Here is a 13,159-nt window from a genome sequence, read left to right as displayed (position 1 = left end):
TTTGTTCCACCTTATATTTTATTTTCTAATTTGCATTTTATCGGGAATGTGTATACTAGTACGCCATTATTTTTTTTATGTACAATCAACTACAAAAAAATGTTTGTTGATGTCATTGTCAGATTTAGATAATATAAATTTGTTGTTTATTTGTGTATTTCTCTGTCCTGAATGTTCTTGCATTTATTTGTACTGTATTCCTGTCCTGTAATGATGTCATTGTAGTGTTATATTTAACATTCCTATAAAAGTGTGAGGTTTGGCTAGCAACAAAAACAGCTACAACCCGACATTTTTTCTTGTAATATCCTGTACCAAGTCAGGAAATGGCAGTTGTTATCTTATTGTTCGTTTCTGTGTGTGTTGCATTGTCGTTTGATTTTTGATCACTTCAGTGTTTCTATTTTGTTGTTTTCCTCTTAAATTTGATGTGTTTCCCTCGGTTTTAGTTTGTAACCCGGATTTGGTTTTGTCTCAATCGATTTATGACTTTCGAACAGCGGTCTACTACTTTTGTCTTTATTTATGGACTTCCCCCTTTTAAAACTTCCCTATGAGTTAGGTAATTTCAGCTGTCATTACGATACAAGGTACTGTTAACCAATTTTTGTTTTCGTAGATATTAAATTTTGCGCTTAGTCCTTTCCACCTCTCGTTGCGCTGGTTTAATGTCGTATTTTTCAGAATTTGAACGCTCGAAACCTAAAGCGGATAAGCATTGTGCGTTTTACGCTATGGAAAAATTACCAGAAAAGCATAATTGTTGAAATTAATCTACTGTCTTTCAAACGATAAACTTAAAAAAACCCAAAAAAACTAGTATACTAACAGATTGTTTTTTGAAAATGAAGAAATGGATTTTAGTCTCTTGAATAAATCAACAGAATAGATAATTGAACGTTAGAAAATTACACTCTTCTCATAGTACAAGCATACAAAATGACATTGATAAGTAAGTTAGCTTTATTAGAATACTTCAAATGCATGGTTTTACTAGATGAACACATTTCCCGATCTCAAAACGTTAATCTCCCATATTTCTTTGACCGGATTAAGAAAAATAAGTAATCACATGAAGAATGGAACCCAATATATAAAGGCTATCTGATGAATGATCATAGAGGATCTCATAAAAGAGACTACGCATGTGAAGACACGAATGCAGAACCATTGGAAGACAAAAAAGAACTAAATGGAGCCTTCTTTTAGAACTGTATAATAAAAGTATCCTTGTTGTGTTTTTTTAGGATGCTTTGAATGACGAGTTTAATCTTACAATGCATGTTATGCTGGTAAAAATAAGTACCTTTTTTCAATTTGTGGACAAGTATCAAATTAAATTTTTGATTACTGTAAATAGTTTAAATTCAAAAAAGTTGTGTCAAATACGGCTAAGGATATCTGTAAAATACGACCAGTCAGTGCTACTGAATGCTATAGTGTTAGGTTGTTCGGATTTTCACTAACGAGTTGGAAAAGAGTTGCATTTAAACTGCGGAATCAAATGCAACTTGAATACTTGCTAATTTGATATAGTTTTTGTTTGTTGATTAATACTATCAATACGATACTATAGAGTTTTTCAGGCTATACATCGATAAAAACACAACACAGAAAACTAATAGCGCCAACACAAATCACACTTAAACCGGAGAAGTACCCTCAGTGTGCTCCGGTAGAGTAAGTGTTTTCTTTCTAATGTGTAAATTAATATGTTACAATCGTGGAAAATACGGAAATGCAGTTTTATGAAAAAAAATAAAAAAATACCGAGCTTCTAGGACAATCACTATCCAAAGGTCATTAATCAACATACATGTTGTATCTATTCACATCTGATAAGGATATTTATAAAAGCATAGACCATTTAGATTGACATTTTCTGTTATCACTGGGTTGAAAAAGGCGAGAAGAGAGCAAGCATTTTATTATTAATTTATTCTTCTTAAATATGATATTTCTGACTTTATAATTTATTTCAGCAAACATTGAATATGTTCGCTATTTTTGTTTTAATCTTGAAACAAGTTTTCTTCTGATAGAAAAATTGACTTAACAACAATATCTGTATTTTAGCGATCCATCAAACGTTTTTAGTTTTTTGTCGGTAGGTCCAAACACTGTATGTAAACTATCAATTGCATCTAAATAAAATATTCATCTCTAAGACATACATTAGAAATTGAGAATTAATGAAAAAGAGGGTTGCTGCAGTCATTGCAGAAATGGATCTGAATGTTAAAACAAAAATTCTTTCATCTCAAGTGTGAATTATAGAGAGCCATTACACTGCTATTAACTTTATCACAATCGCAATTGTTTTCCTTGGTTGTAACATGCCTTACAACATTCTCACATCTCATGGTCCAATCAAAAGTGTCGAATTGAGACACTATTTTTCATAGTACATAATCAAACCATGTACTATATTTCATCACGCATAATTAACCTGGTATTGCATATATAACTATCTGTTAAATGTGAATACTTTGCAAGGATCAATTGTTCATTACAAGCAAGGAAGTCAAATTCGCGTTCTACTGTAAAAAAGTATATCCATGCAATTATTACACCCTAAAGCCATTCAAACAAACAAAAAAAACTACATTTATTACTTCTAAATATTGCAGTTTTTTTTATTTATTTGAATACAATTATTTTTTACATTTACAATCTGAAATCATTTATTCCATTTTTTTTTGGTGAAAACAATCTATTTAAATTTGACTCCCTAACAGAGAAGATAAAAGGAGATGTCTAATCATATCAAACAAGCAATTATTAGTTATTTTTTTATAATATTGTTATAAAATATTATTATTTTTTTCCCCCTTGGCGCTAATTTTTTTCTCCGGGCGCTTATTTTCCTTCTCCGGGCGCTTTTTCTTTTCCCCGGGTTTACATGTGGATAAACACGCGAAAATAAGTCTCTAAGCAGGTATAATAATAAGGGTTCTTGCGATCTAAAAACCATGACGCGGAGAACGCTCTGATTGGCTTATTTATTTTTCATTTTTGTAATCTATCATACGATTGGTTGTTCTTGTGTGGATGTTAAAAACCGGAAGTCTTAAAAAGTCAGTCTGATGACGGAAACAATATCCGGACACCTATTTTGTCGTTTTCTCCCAAAATAACTCAATCTGAATAATCATAAGAATGGATGACAAATGCGACTATGCATGTTACCTAAAGAACACAGAGGCATGATGATTAATTTATTGTGGAAGGAAGAGAAGCGACACACAAAATGAGGTCTTCTCGTTTAATAGTATAGATTGCAATGAACCTTTAATGAGTCGATCTATCAATCGTAAAGATAATAATGATAATAATTGAAACTACTTTAATCATCTATTTATTGATAAGAGAATTTTCAATAAAGAAAACATGAGTTTCACGAACACATAATTATTATATAAATTAAAGGTGCACAATTTGAATAATGTTAAATGTATTTTACATGTCAAATGACATTACTTTGCCATCGAAGGAGACAACTTTCAAACACTTTACGTTCTTGTGTACATGAATGATCAATTCGTTTTCGTCGTTGTTGGACTTTGTTTTTTGGTCCGTCGGACGCGAACATGATTCACTGATATTTGTAGATATATTTTCCTTGTCACCAGAAACGGCTTGGAGAGGAGTTTGTGAAGGCATCAATAATAGTTCTGCTCATTTCTATGCTTTGTCTTTTGTATGTCTCAACCGCGTTACTAAGATGATCACTGCATGATTTTACTGCCGAATCATCAAAACCACTATTGTATAATGTTGTTTTCTGAATGGTTAGATATGCAACGGTTTGAGCAATATATTCCTGCTTTTTCAAACAATAACTTAATGTATGAAGACAATTTATTCACATTAATGACTTGTGCGAAAAATTAAGTTCCCTCATTTTTCAATCCAATTTTCCCGATTGGCCTTCTGAAAAAGGTGCCTTCACTTGGAATATAGTTAAAATACGTGCTGAAGAATTTTACAATGTCTCTTGGGTTCGAAGTATCTTCCCAATGGGTAATTCGTTAAGGTTCCATTTTCCGGTGATTGATTCCCCTTGAACATTTTTTGGATACTCTTCCGAAAAACTCCAATCAGTGTTTGTTCTGCATATAATCAATAAGAATTTTGTATTGCGAAGCATCTTAATCTCGATGTTTATCCATTCCGCGGAAACTTAACGAGTTTACATTCGCCTTATCAGAATCTAAAGGACTATGGGTAATCTCATTGTCCGCACACCAAAATGAAAATAACGTCATTTGTTGAATTTCCATTGTTTAGAACGTTTTAAACCAATCACAACGTTTTGGTGTACGCTTTTGAAAATATTACCCAGAATGCATTAGATTCTGAAACGGCTAATTGTAATAGAACACTGCACAACGTAGGCCCTCAGATGTCTTCAAACTAAATATTCATTTCTCCCATATGATTCTTTCTTCATTAATAAATACAGGATCTGCCCTCTTCTGATGAATTCCTGCCTAAATTAAAAGAAAAAAAATAGTAAAATAAAGAAAACTAAATTTGAAATGCCACAAAATACCATTGAATATTTTAAGTACTTTTTAATTGCAAAAGTGATCAAAAGTACTTTTTACCTTAAACATTTGAAATTTCCTCCATTTAAGCGTAAAACAAACTTTAAAGTGTGTTACAAATTAATCAGGTATCATTTTAATTGTTGATAATTGGACTGAGAAATCACATACTAAAACGATTATTACCGACGGACGACAAACAGCGTTATCATATGAAAAGGGAAATAATCAACTTGGATACATCAATCTTTTTTAATTAAACTTGACCAAAGTTAACTAAAGAAAACATATCTATATATACAGTCGGAAAGCAAGCCCTTAGAAACGACCGTTGTTGCTACTTTCTAAAGACAACAATGGGATTGATATTAAAACCCGCCATTCTGAAATTGCGTTAATTTCGCGGAATTTTTTTTGACGCCAATTTGGAAGTTTATCTTTTTTTCAGTTTCCTACTTGTCATTAGGATCGGAAATAGATTTATTTCGATTTGTTAAGCATCGATTTTATTATCAAAAGGGAAAAAATTCTCAAACATTTCAAATTGGCCGTCTTTTAACGATCCCGTAATGCCGTTGATCGTCGTTTAAAAAATTGTTTTCTTTTATTTTTCACAGATTAACAAAGACTATATGTATTATACAAACAATTAATAATACGTATCTCAAAATTTGAAAAAAAAGCATCAATTATAACGTTCTATTACCCCTTAGGAAACCCCGTTTGAACTAAATTCCAAAAAGAAAGACATTTTTTGACATTGTAGTTTTTCGGTCTTACACATCGATGTCACCTTGCATCTGAACACAGTCAAAGTGCACACATTTAGTATGTTTGTTCGAAAAAATAATGGTGAGATCAGCTGTGAATATTTGACTGGATTAATTATTTTCTTTAAGTCAGTGAAATGTATGACTTAACTAAAACAAGGTTTGTTTTACCCTCAGCTGCCATTAAATGAAATGCTAAAATTGAAAGAGAAGAATTGTTTTCAACTTGTCTGGAAAAAAATCCATAGTTCCCCCCTCCCTGAAAACAAATAGTTGCTTCCTCCAAACTATCTCTTTTAGAGTAGCATTTTAATAAATCTTATTCAAAGCATGATCATACTGACATGAAGTGTGACTTAATTTTGACTTGTGATCTAAAACATAATTGTTGACTTAGCCCACAGAAACTGCTCTGAAATACTTTTACATAAATATAAAAATGCATAGTTTTTTTAATGTTATTATTATTTTTTTCAAATAGAAGAAGAAAAATATTATTGAGTCTTTTTTGTTCTTATTTATTTTCAAGTTCATGATTAGCACCATGTATTTATTGGTTTAGTGTTTTTTTTTAATTATTTGAGTCCATTCATTAGAACTAACATGCATGAAATCAATTAGACAACATTTATTGTTATATTTAGTTTGTTCATACAAGGATTGCAAACTAATTTCCTTTTATTTAAAATAATGAAGATTTTACATTCAGAATACTTTCATTATGATCTATTTTAAGTTCAAATAAAAAAAAGTAAGAACAGGTATCAGTAATGAAAAGGAACTCCTGTTTTTTATCATTTTAATCCTGTCTTGTCAGATCCATTATTCATGAATATTTTGACTACCCCTTGTATTAATCGAGTAGAAATGTATTTCTGTGTAAAAATAATTTGGAAGTTTATCTTTTTTTCAGTTTCCTACTTGTCATTAGGATCGGAAATAGATTTATTTCGATTTGTTAAGCATCGATTTTATTATCAAAAGGGAAAAAATTCTCAAACATTTCAAATTGGCCGTCTTTTAACGATCCCGTAATGCCGTTGATCGTCGTTTAAAAAATTGTTTTCTTTTATTTTTCACAGATTAACAAAGACTATATGTATTATACAAACAATTAATAATACGTATCTCAAAATTTGAAAAAAAAGCATCAATTATAACGTTCTATTACCCCTTAGGAAACCCCGTTTGAACTAAATTCCAAAAAGAAAGACATTTTTTGACATTGTAGTTTTTCGGTCTTACACATCGATGTCACCTTGCATCTGAACACAGTCAAAGTGCACACATTTAGTATGTTTGTTCGAAAAAATAATGGTGAGATCAGCTGTGAATATTTGACTGAATTAATTATTTTCTTTAAGTCAGTGAAATGTATGACTTAACTAAAACAAGGTAAGGAAATGTTATACGTCTTTGCACAACCTTAACTGCTTTAGATGACTGACATAAAACTCATTCGTTGTTTATAATAATATATTTTTTTTGTGGTAAAGGAATCCTGCAAAAGTAAATGGAAAGGTATTGTCCTTAATTTAAACTTAGGCAGCCAACAACCATTTGATTATCTGGTGGGGGTAGGAGGTGGTGGCTATTGATTGTTTTGAAGAAAAAAAGTTTGTTTCCAATTTTTTGATAAAAAATTATTTGTTTGTGACCCTGAGAAAAAAAATGTTTGTTTTACCCTCAGCTGCCATTAAATGAAATGCTAAAATTGAAAGAGAAGAATTGTTTTCAACTTGTCTGGAAAAAAATCCATAGTTCCCCCCTCCCTGAAAACAAATAGTTGCTTCCTCCAAACTATCTCTTTTAGAGTAGCATTTTAATAAATCTTATTCAAAGCATGATCATACTGACATGAAGTGTGACTTAATTTTGACTTGTGATCTAAAACATAATTGTTGACTTAGCCCACAGAAACTGCTCTGAAATACTTTTACATAAATATAAAAATGCATAGTTTTTTTAATGTTATTATTATTTTTTTCAAATAGAAGAAGAAAAATATTATTGAGTCTTTTTTGTTCTTATTTATTTTCAAGTTCATGATTAGCACCATGTATTTATTGGTTTAGTGTTTTTTTTTAATTATTTGAGTCCATTCATTAGAACTAACATGCATGAAATCAATTAGACAACATTTATTGTTATATTTAGTTTGTTCATACAAGGATTGCAAACTAATTTCCTTTTATTTAAAATAATGAAGATTTTACACTCAGAATACTTTCATTATGATCTATTTTAAGTTCAAATAAAAAAAAGTAAGAACAGGTATCAGTAATGAAAAGGAACTCCTGTTTTTTATCATTTTAATCCTGTCTTGTCAGATCCATTATTCATGAATATTTTGACTACCCCTTGTATTAATCGAGTAGAAATGTATTTCTGTGTAAAAATAATTTGGTTACAGCAATAAAAATACTTACCAAAACATAAATATTAAATTAACTCTTGGAATATTAAATTAATATTTAATTATTATGGCACATAGGGACACATAGGGCCTATATTTTACTGGGACTGAGTTCTGAAAAGTGATAAAATGTGTTTCTCAATTTTTTTTGCACATGTTTACAGTATCAAAATATAGTTAATAAGATTATTTTAATAATATCCACATGTAAATAACAGCATATGGTGCTTGATATAACAATAGTTTGTTCATGATAGTGTCAAATAAAGGGACGTAACTCGTGAATTACCGTCGGTCCCGCTTCGTCAGAAATATCGACACATCTAAGTGGCACATTTGCGTATCTTAGCATATCAACTGGCACAAATTTGATATATCATAGTCCAAGTTATGTTACATAACATAATTTAAATTCAGCATAGCTTCCCGAGAAGTTAAGAAAGAAAATTACGATTTTAATTTTCTGTGCCCAATTTTATTTGTCAACACCTTGACTTTGAAGACACATTTTGAGAGAACAAAATGAGTTAAATCCATAAATGAGTTGAGTAATATATTTCTTATATAATCAAGAATGTTCACTTCAAAGGAAATAAGTTTTAATTCATGCATAAAAATGAACAATCGGATATCAGAAAAGATACAGTTTTAACAAATTATAATTTAAATTATTTAATTCGCTAATGACGTATAACATGTTTATTATTTTGCAAATATTATTTTGTAATATTCATTCAATATCGTGCTTGGAAATTATTGCAGAATCAGGCAGTTCCATACTTTCTAACTTAGCCACTTTCACATTTTTACAACTCTCATATTAAACTGTTTTTAAAAACACAAAAACTTTAATTTGGTGATTACAACTAACCTCCATTTTTGTTCTCTTTATTTGAAAAGAACTGTTTTGTTGGCTAATTATTGCTTTATCAATGCTTGACCATAGCTTAATTACCACGATTTTGTTAAATTATTTGGATGATTGCAAATAAATGATAGACTAATAACTATGATTGTTTTTAATCATTTAAATGATAGCTTGACTACTCTGATTGTTTTCAATAATTTAAATAATACCTTAATTACTACGATTATTTTAAATTATTTAAATTACTGCATCTTCAATCCCCTGCTAATCAGTGTACGAAACTATTTTTCAGTCTTCTGTGCATATTTTGAAGAGATAATGTTCTCTTTTTTAAGGGAATATCTGAATAAAGTTCAGTTATAAAATTGCAAAATTAATGTTCTAAAATAGTCAAACAGTGTTTGTTTTTATTTTAAACATTTGCTATATTAATGCATTTTTGAAAAAAATGGCTAGCCTCAAAAAAGAAATATACAAGTTTTTATATTCGATTTATTATAAAATCAAAATTATTGTAATACTTGGATAGGTTAGTATGTTTTAAATTTGCCATACAATAATTGCTCATATTTTATGAATATTTAAAACATTTGGCGTCGCATCGGGCTTGAAATGTTCATAAAACATAAAAAAAAGTATAGTGTAATCAATATTTAAACCATTGCCATGACGTCAGCCTATTCATTTAACGTGGATACTTTTTCTAGAATCAACGCTTCCTAAAGCCTTCGCTGAAATGGACTCATCAACTTCTATTTAATTGTTTCCTTTGTGTGCCTAATTTCACTAAGTTTGAATTGGCTTATTTACTGATTTTTGTTCACTAATGGAATTAATTTAAAAACTTTTTTTTAAATTTTTATATGCCTTCACTGGGAATCGAACCCGTTTTTGAAATCAGCTATGTGTTACTGACGTCAACATATCGACGAAATCTCTCAGCTACCAATGGATTATTATTTTAAAGTCTATTTAATATATAAGTTACAGTGAATTTGTATAATCTTTTTATCTTTAATAAAATGTTTAATGTTTATATACTGTATATTAAAATGATAACCTTCATACATAATATTATGTAAGGATCGTTACATTATAATGTTCGGCCCATTATATTATAATGTTAGGCACATTATATTAAAATAATACACAATATATGAAAATGTTAAGCACAATATATTATAACAATCATTAAATATATGTGTATGGCAGCAACGATTTCAAATTTGCCTTACATTTCTACAGGCACATCTACTTGATACCACACTATCCACATTCTAAAAAATCTTGTCCCTCGCATACCGAATAAGATTTAAGAGTCATTCTCTGTAAAAACCAAAGAAATTCAAGGGACTGTTCACACCAATGTCACAGATTTTCAATATCTTTTCAATATTAAGCCCATATGATGCCCTGATAACAAAAATAACTTTCATTTTTGTTTTTGGGGTTTCGGTTGCCATGGTTACAGGTCCCATATATATAAGCCCAGTAACAGAGTAGCAAAATCTCAAAATGCATCATTTTTCAACTTCATTATTTTTAACAAATATACATTTTTAGCCTAAATCATAGGTATACTGAACAAGTGAAGGTCTGAAATAACACATTAAAGTAAACAGACATTGTCTTGAACCCATTCAAAACATTAAAACTTGTATCTGAAAAGTGCTGATTTTGCATTTTTTCAAACTGCTGAAAAAGGCATTTTTTAGTAAATTTCAAAATGATTTTATTTTTTATCCCAACGTCAGATTTATTTGTTATGCCTCCAAAATGATCTTCATATATTACTCTTTCACCAAGAAAAAAATTGGCTGTGTGTTTTTTGTTGTTTGAAAAAAAAAAAATGTTCAAAATGTTCTGAAATTTGGCAAAACTTGAAATTGCATTGTGCAGATTAAAAGAAAATAAGTGGTTATATTTGTCAATTTCAAAGTTTTTCTTATTTAACTTTGTAAAACCATACTGATTAGGAATTGTTTTGATACACAACTAATATTATTCAAAATAAATATCAATAACAGTTGCTATGGAAACACATTACAAAGAACATTGCAGTTGGCTTCAGACCACAATTAATTCCCTTTTTCCATGGCCTTTGAATATAGTTCCCAATTATTATATGGGGTATTTCTTCCTAAGTATTCTGGCTACTGTTTTCTTTGAAATGTTTACTATTTAATTGGTCCTATCAGTTGCATATATATATTGAAAAAAGTAAAACATTTGAAAAAACAAATTGTTTAAAGTGAAAGTAGTGATTTGGTCAAAATGAAAGTAAGGTAAAATTCACAATGGAAAATCCCTTATCAAATGGCAAAATCAAAAGCTAAAACATGTCAAAAGAATGAATAAAAAGTAAAATCACAAAAATACTGAACTTAGAGGAAGATCAATTGGGAAAGTCCATAATCACATTGCAAAATCAAATAACAAAACGCATCAAAAACGAATGGACAAGAACTGTCATATTCCTGACTTGGTACAGGCATTTTCAAATGTAGAAAATGGTGGATTAAACCTGGTTCTATAGCGCTAACCCTCTCACTTTTGTAATGACAGTCTCATCAATTTCCGATATTTTAACATTGATGCGTTAAATAAACAGACACAATAAATATAATAGTCAAAATATTGGTACATCAGTCATCATCGTTTAACAATTTTAAAAGGAACAATTTAACAGAACACAAAAACATCTACTATCTACGAACACATTTATTGAGTGTCTGACGTCAGAAAATTTTATACGTCACATAAATTTGTCGTTCAATGTGCGTACAAACAATTTTAAAATTTTCATGGGAATGTTAGCATACAGGGTTAAAAAATCAAAAGTATGTAAGAATAAATTTAAGAAATAGACCGAGATTTAAACTAGTCCAAAAGTTATATATAGAATTTATAAGAATCCAAAAATAGTTAATACCACTACGCGATTGAATGATTTTGACGTTTGTGGTTCAACGTTTATTGTAATTCATAATAGAAATATATCATAATGACATATAATAGAACAATATCATATTGACGGGATCTTTTAAAGTACAGAGTCACGTTATAAGAACAAAAGAAATACAAAAAGTCGCAAATACAAAACAAACCACAAAAAAATGAAAGCCAATACAAACACATTGACGAGATGTATAAGTACCGAGCCACGTGAAACGGATATCACATGAAACCATTTAACAGTAAAAGTAATATTAATAATAGAACAAAGACAAATGAAAGAACTATAAAACACGTTGTTAAGATGATAAACAACATCAGTACGAAGAATCTATACATCAAGACCATCGTGTATTATTTGAGAAGTTGATACGGAATATTTATCAACAAGGTCTTGGTACCTTCCGATGAACTTTTTTAGGAAAAGAACGAGACGTTCTTTGACATACCCCTGTTTCATCAACTTTCTACTCAGACACTGATGACGTATTACAAAGTCTGAGTAGGAGCTGCAAGCTCTTGAATATCGAATAAGTTGGGAAATATATATCCCATATGCAGGTGAAGTTGGTATATTGCTACTAAGGTGGGGGAAATTTATGATTTCAAAATTAAAATCGTCTCGTTTGTCATAGATTCTGGTACTGAGATGACTGTGTAAGTCAAATTCGAGATATAAGTCTAAAAATGAGGCGGAGGAAGCCGTGTCTGTTGTTTCTTTAATCTCTAGTTCTGGGGGATATATTAATGGAACCCAATCAGAAAAGTTCGGATTGTTTATGGAAAGAACATCATCAATATATCTGAAAGTGAAATTAAATAATCTGGCTTCTTTGATTCTCTTGTTTTTTACAAGTGTCTGGAGGAACTCCGATTCATATGAAAATAAGAAGAGGTCGGCAAGAAGAGGCGCACAGTTTGTTCCCATAGGAATGCCGACAATTTGTTGGAAAAGTCTACCTCCAAACTCAACAAATATGTTGTCGATAAGAAACTCCAGCATACTGACCACTTGTTCTTCTGAGTAGCATATCTTACCCTTTTGTTTGTCACTATTTACGAAATATGCCTTATGAAATCCCAAAGTAATAAATTTATAGCGTATGCTACCATTTTTATGTTGAAAGGCATTGTGAATTATTTCTTTAAGGCGATTTTTCAATTTCACATGGGGAATGGTGGTATACAGGGTTGAAAAATCAAAAGTTTTGATGGAACTAATTTCAGAAAAAGACTGAGATTTAAAATTGTCTAGAAGTTCTTTAGAATTTTTAAGAATCCACATATGGTTAATACCACTACGCGAGTAAACAGTTTCACAGTATTTCTGAAGACCCTCTTTCACTGCGGACAGAATTTTAGTCAATCTAATGGACAATTCTTTAGTAGAACATGAAGATGAGCCAGCAATACAGCTCTCATATTACTGAGTTGGTACAGACCTTTTTTTAATGTAGAAAATGGTGGATTATACCTGGTTTTATAGCTAGTTAAACCACTCACTTGTATAACAGTTGGATACATTTCTAGAGGTTACAGGTAAAACATGCAACTTGAGATGCGACTATGACAAAATAATTGGCATTAACAAAAGTGATTG

Source organism: Mytilus edulis, chromosome 7 (assembly GCF_963676685.1).
Source record: "Mytilus edulis chromosome 7, xbMytEdul2.2, whole genome shotgun sequence".
Classification (NCBI taxonomy): domain Eukaryota; kingdom Metazoa; phylum Mollusca; class Bivalvia; order Mytilida; family Mytilidae; genus Mytilus; species Mytilus edulis.
The sequence above is the reverse complement of the archived record's forward strand: the minus strand, read 5'-3'. Positions refer to the sequence as shown.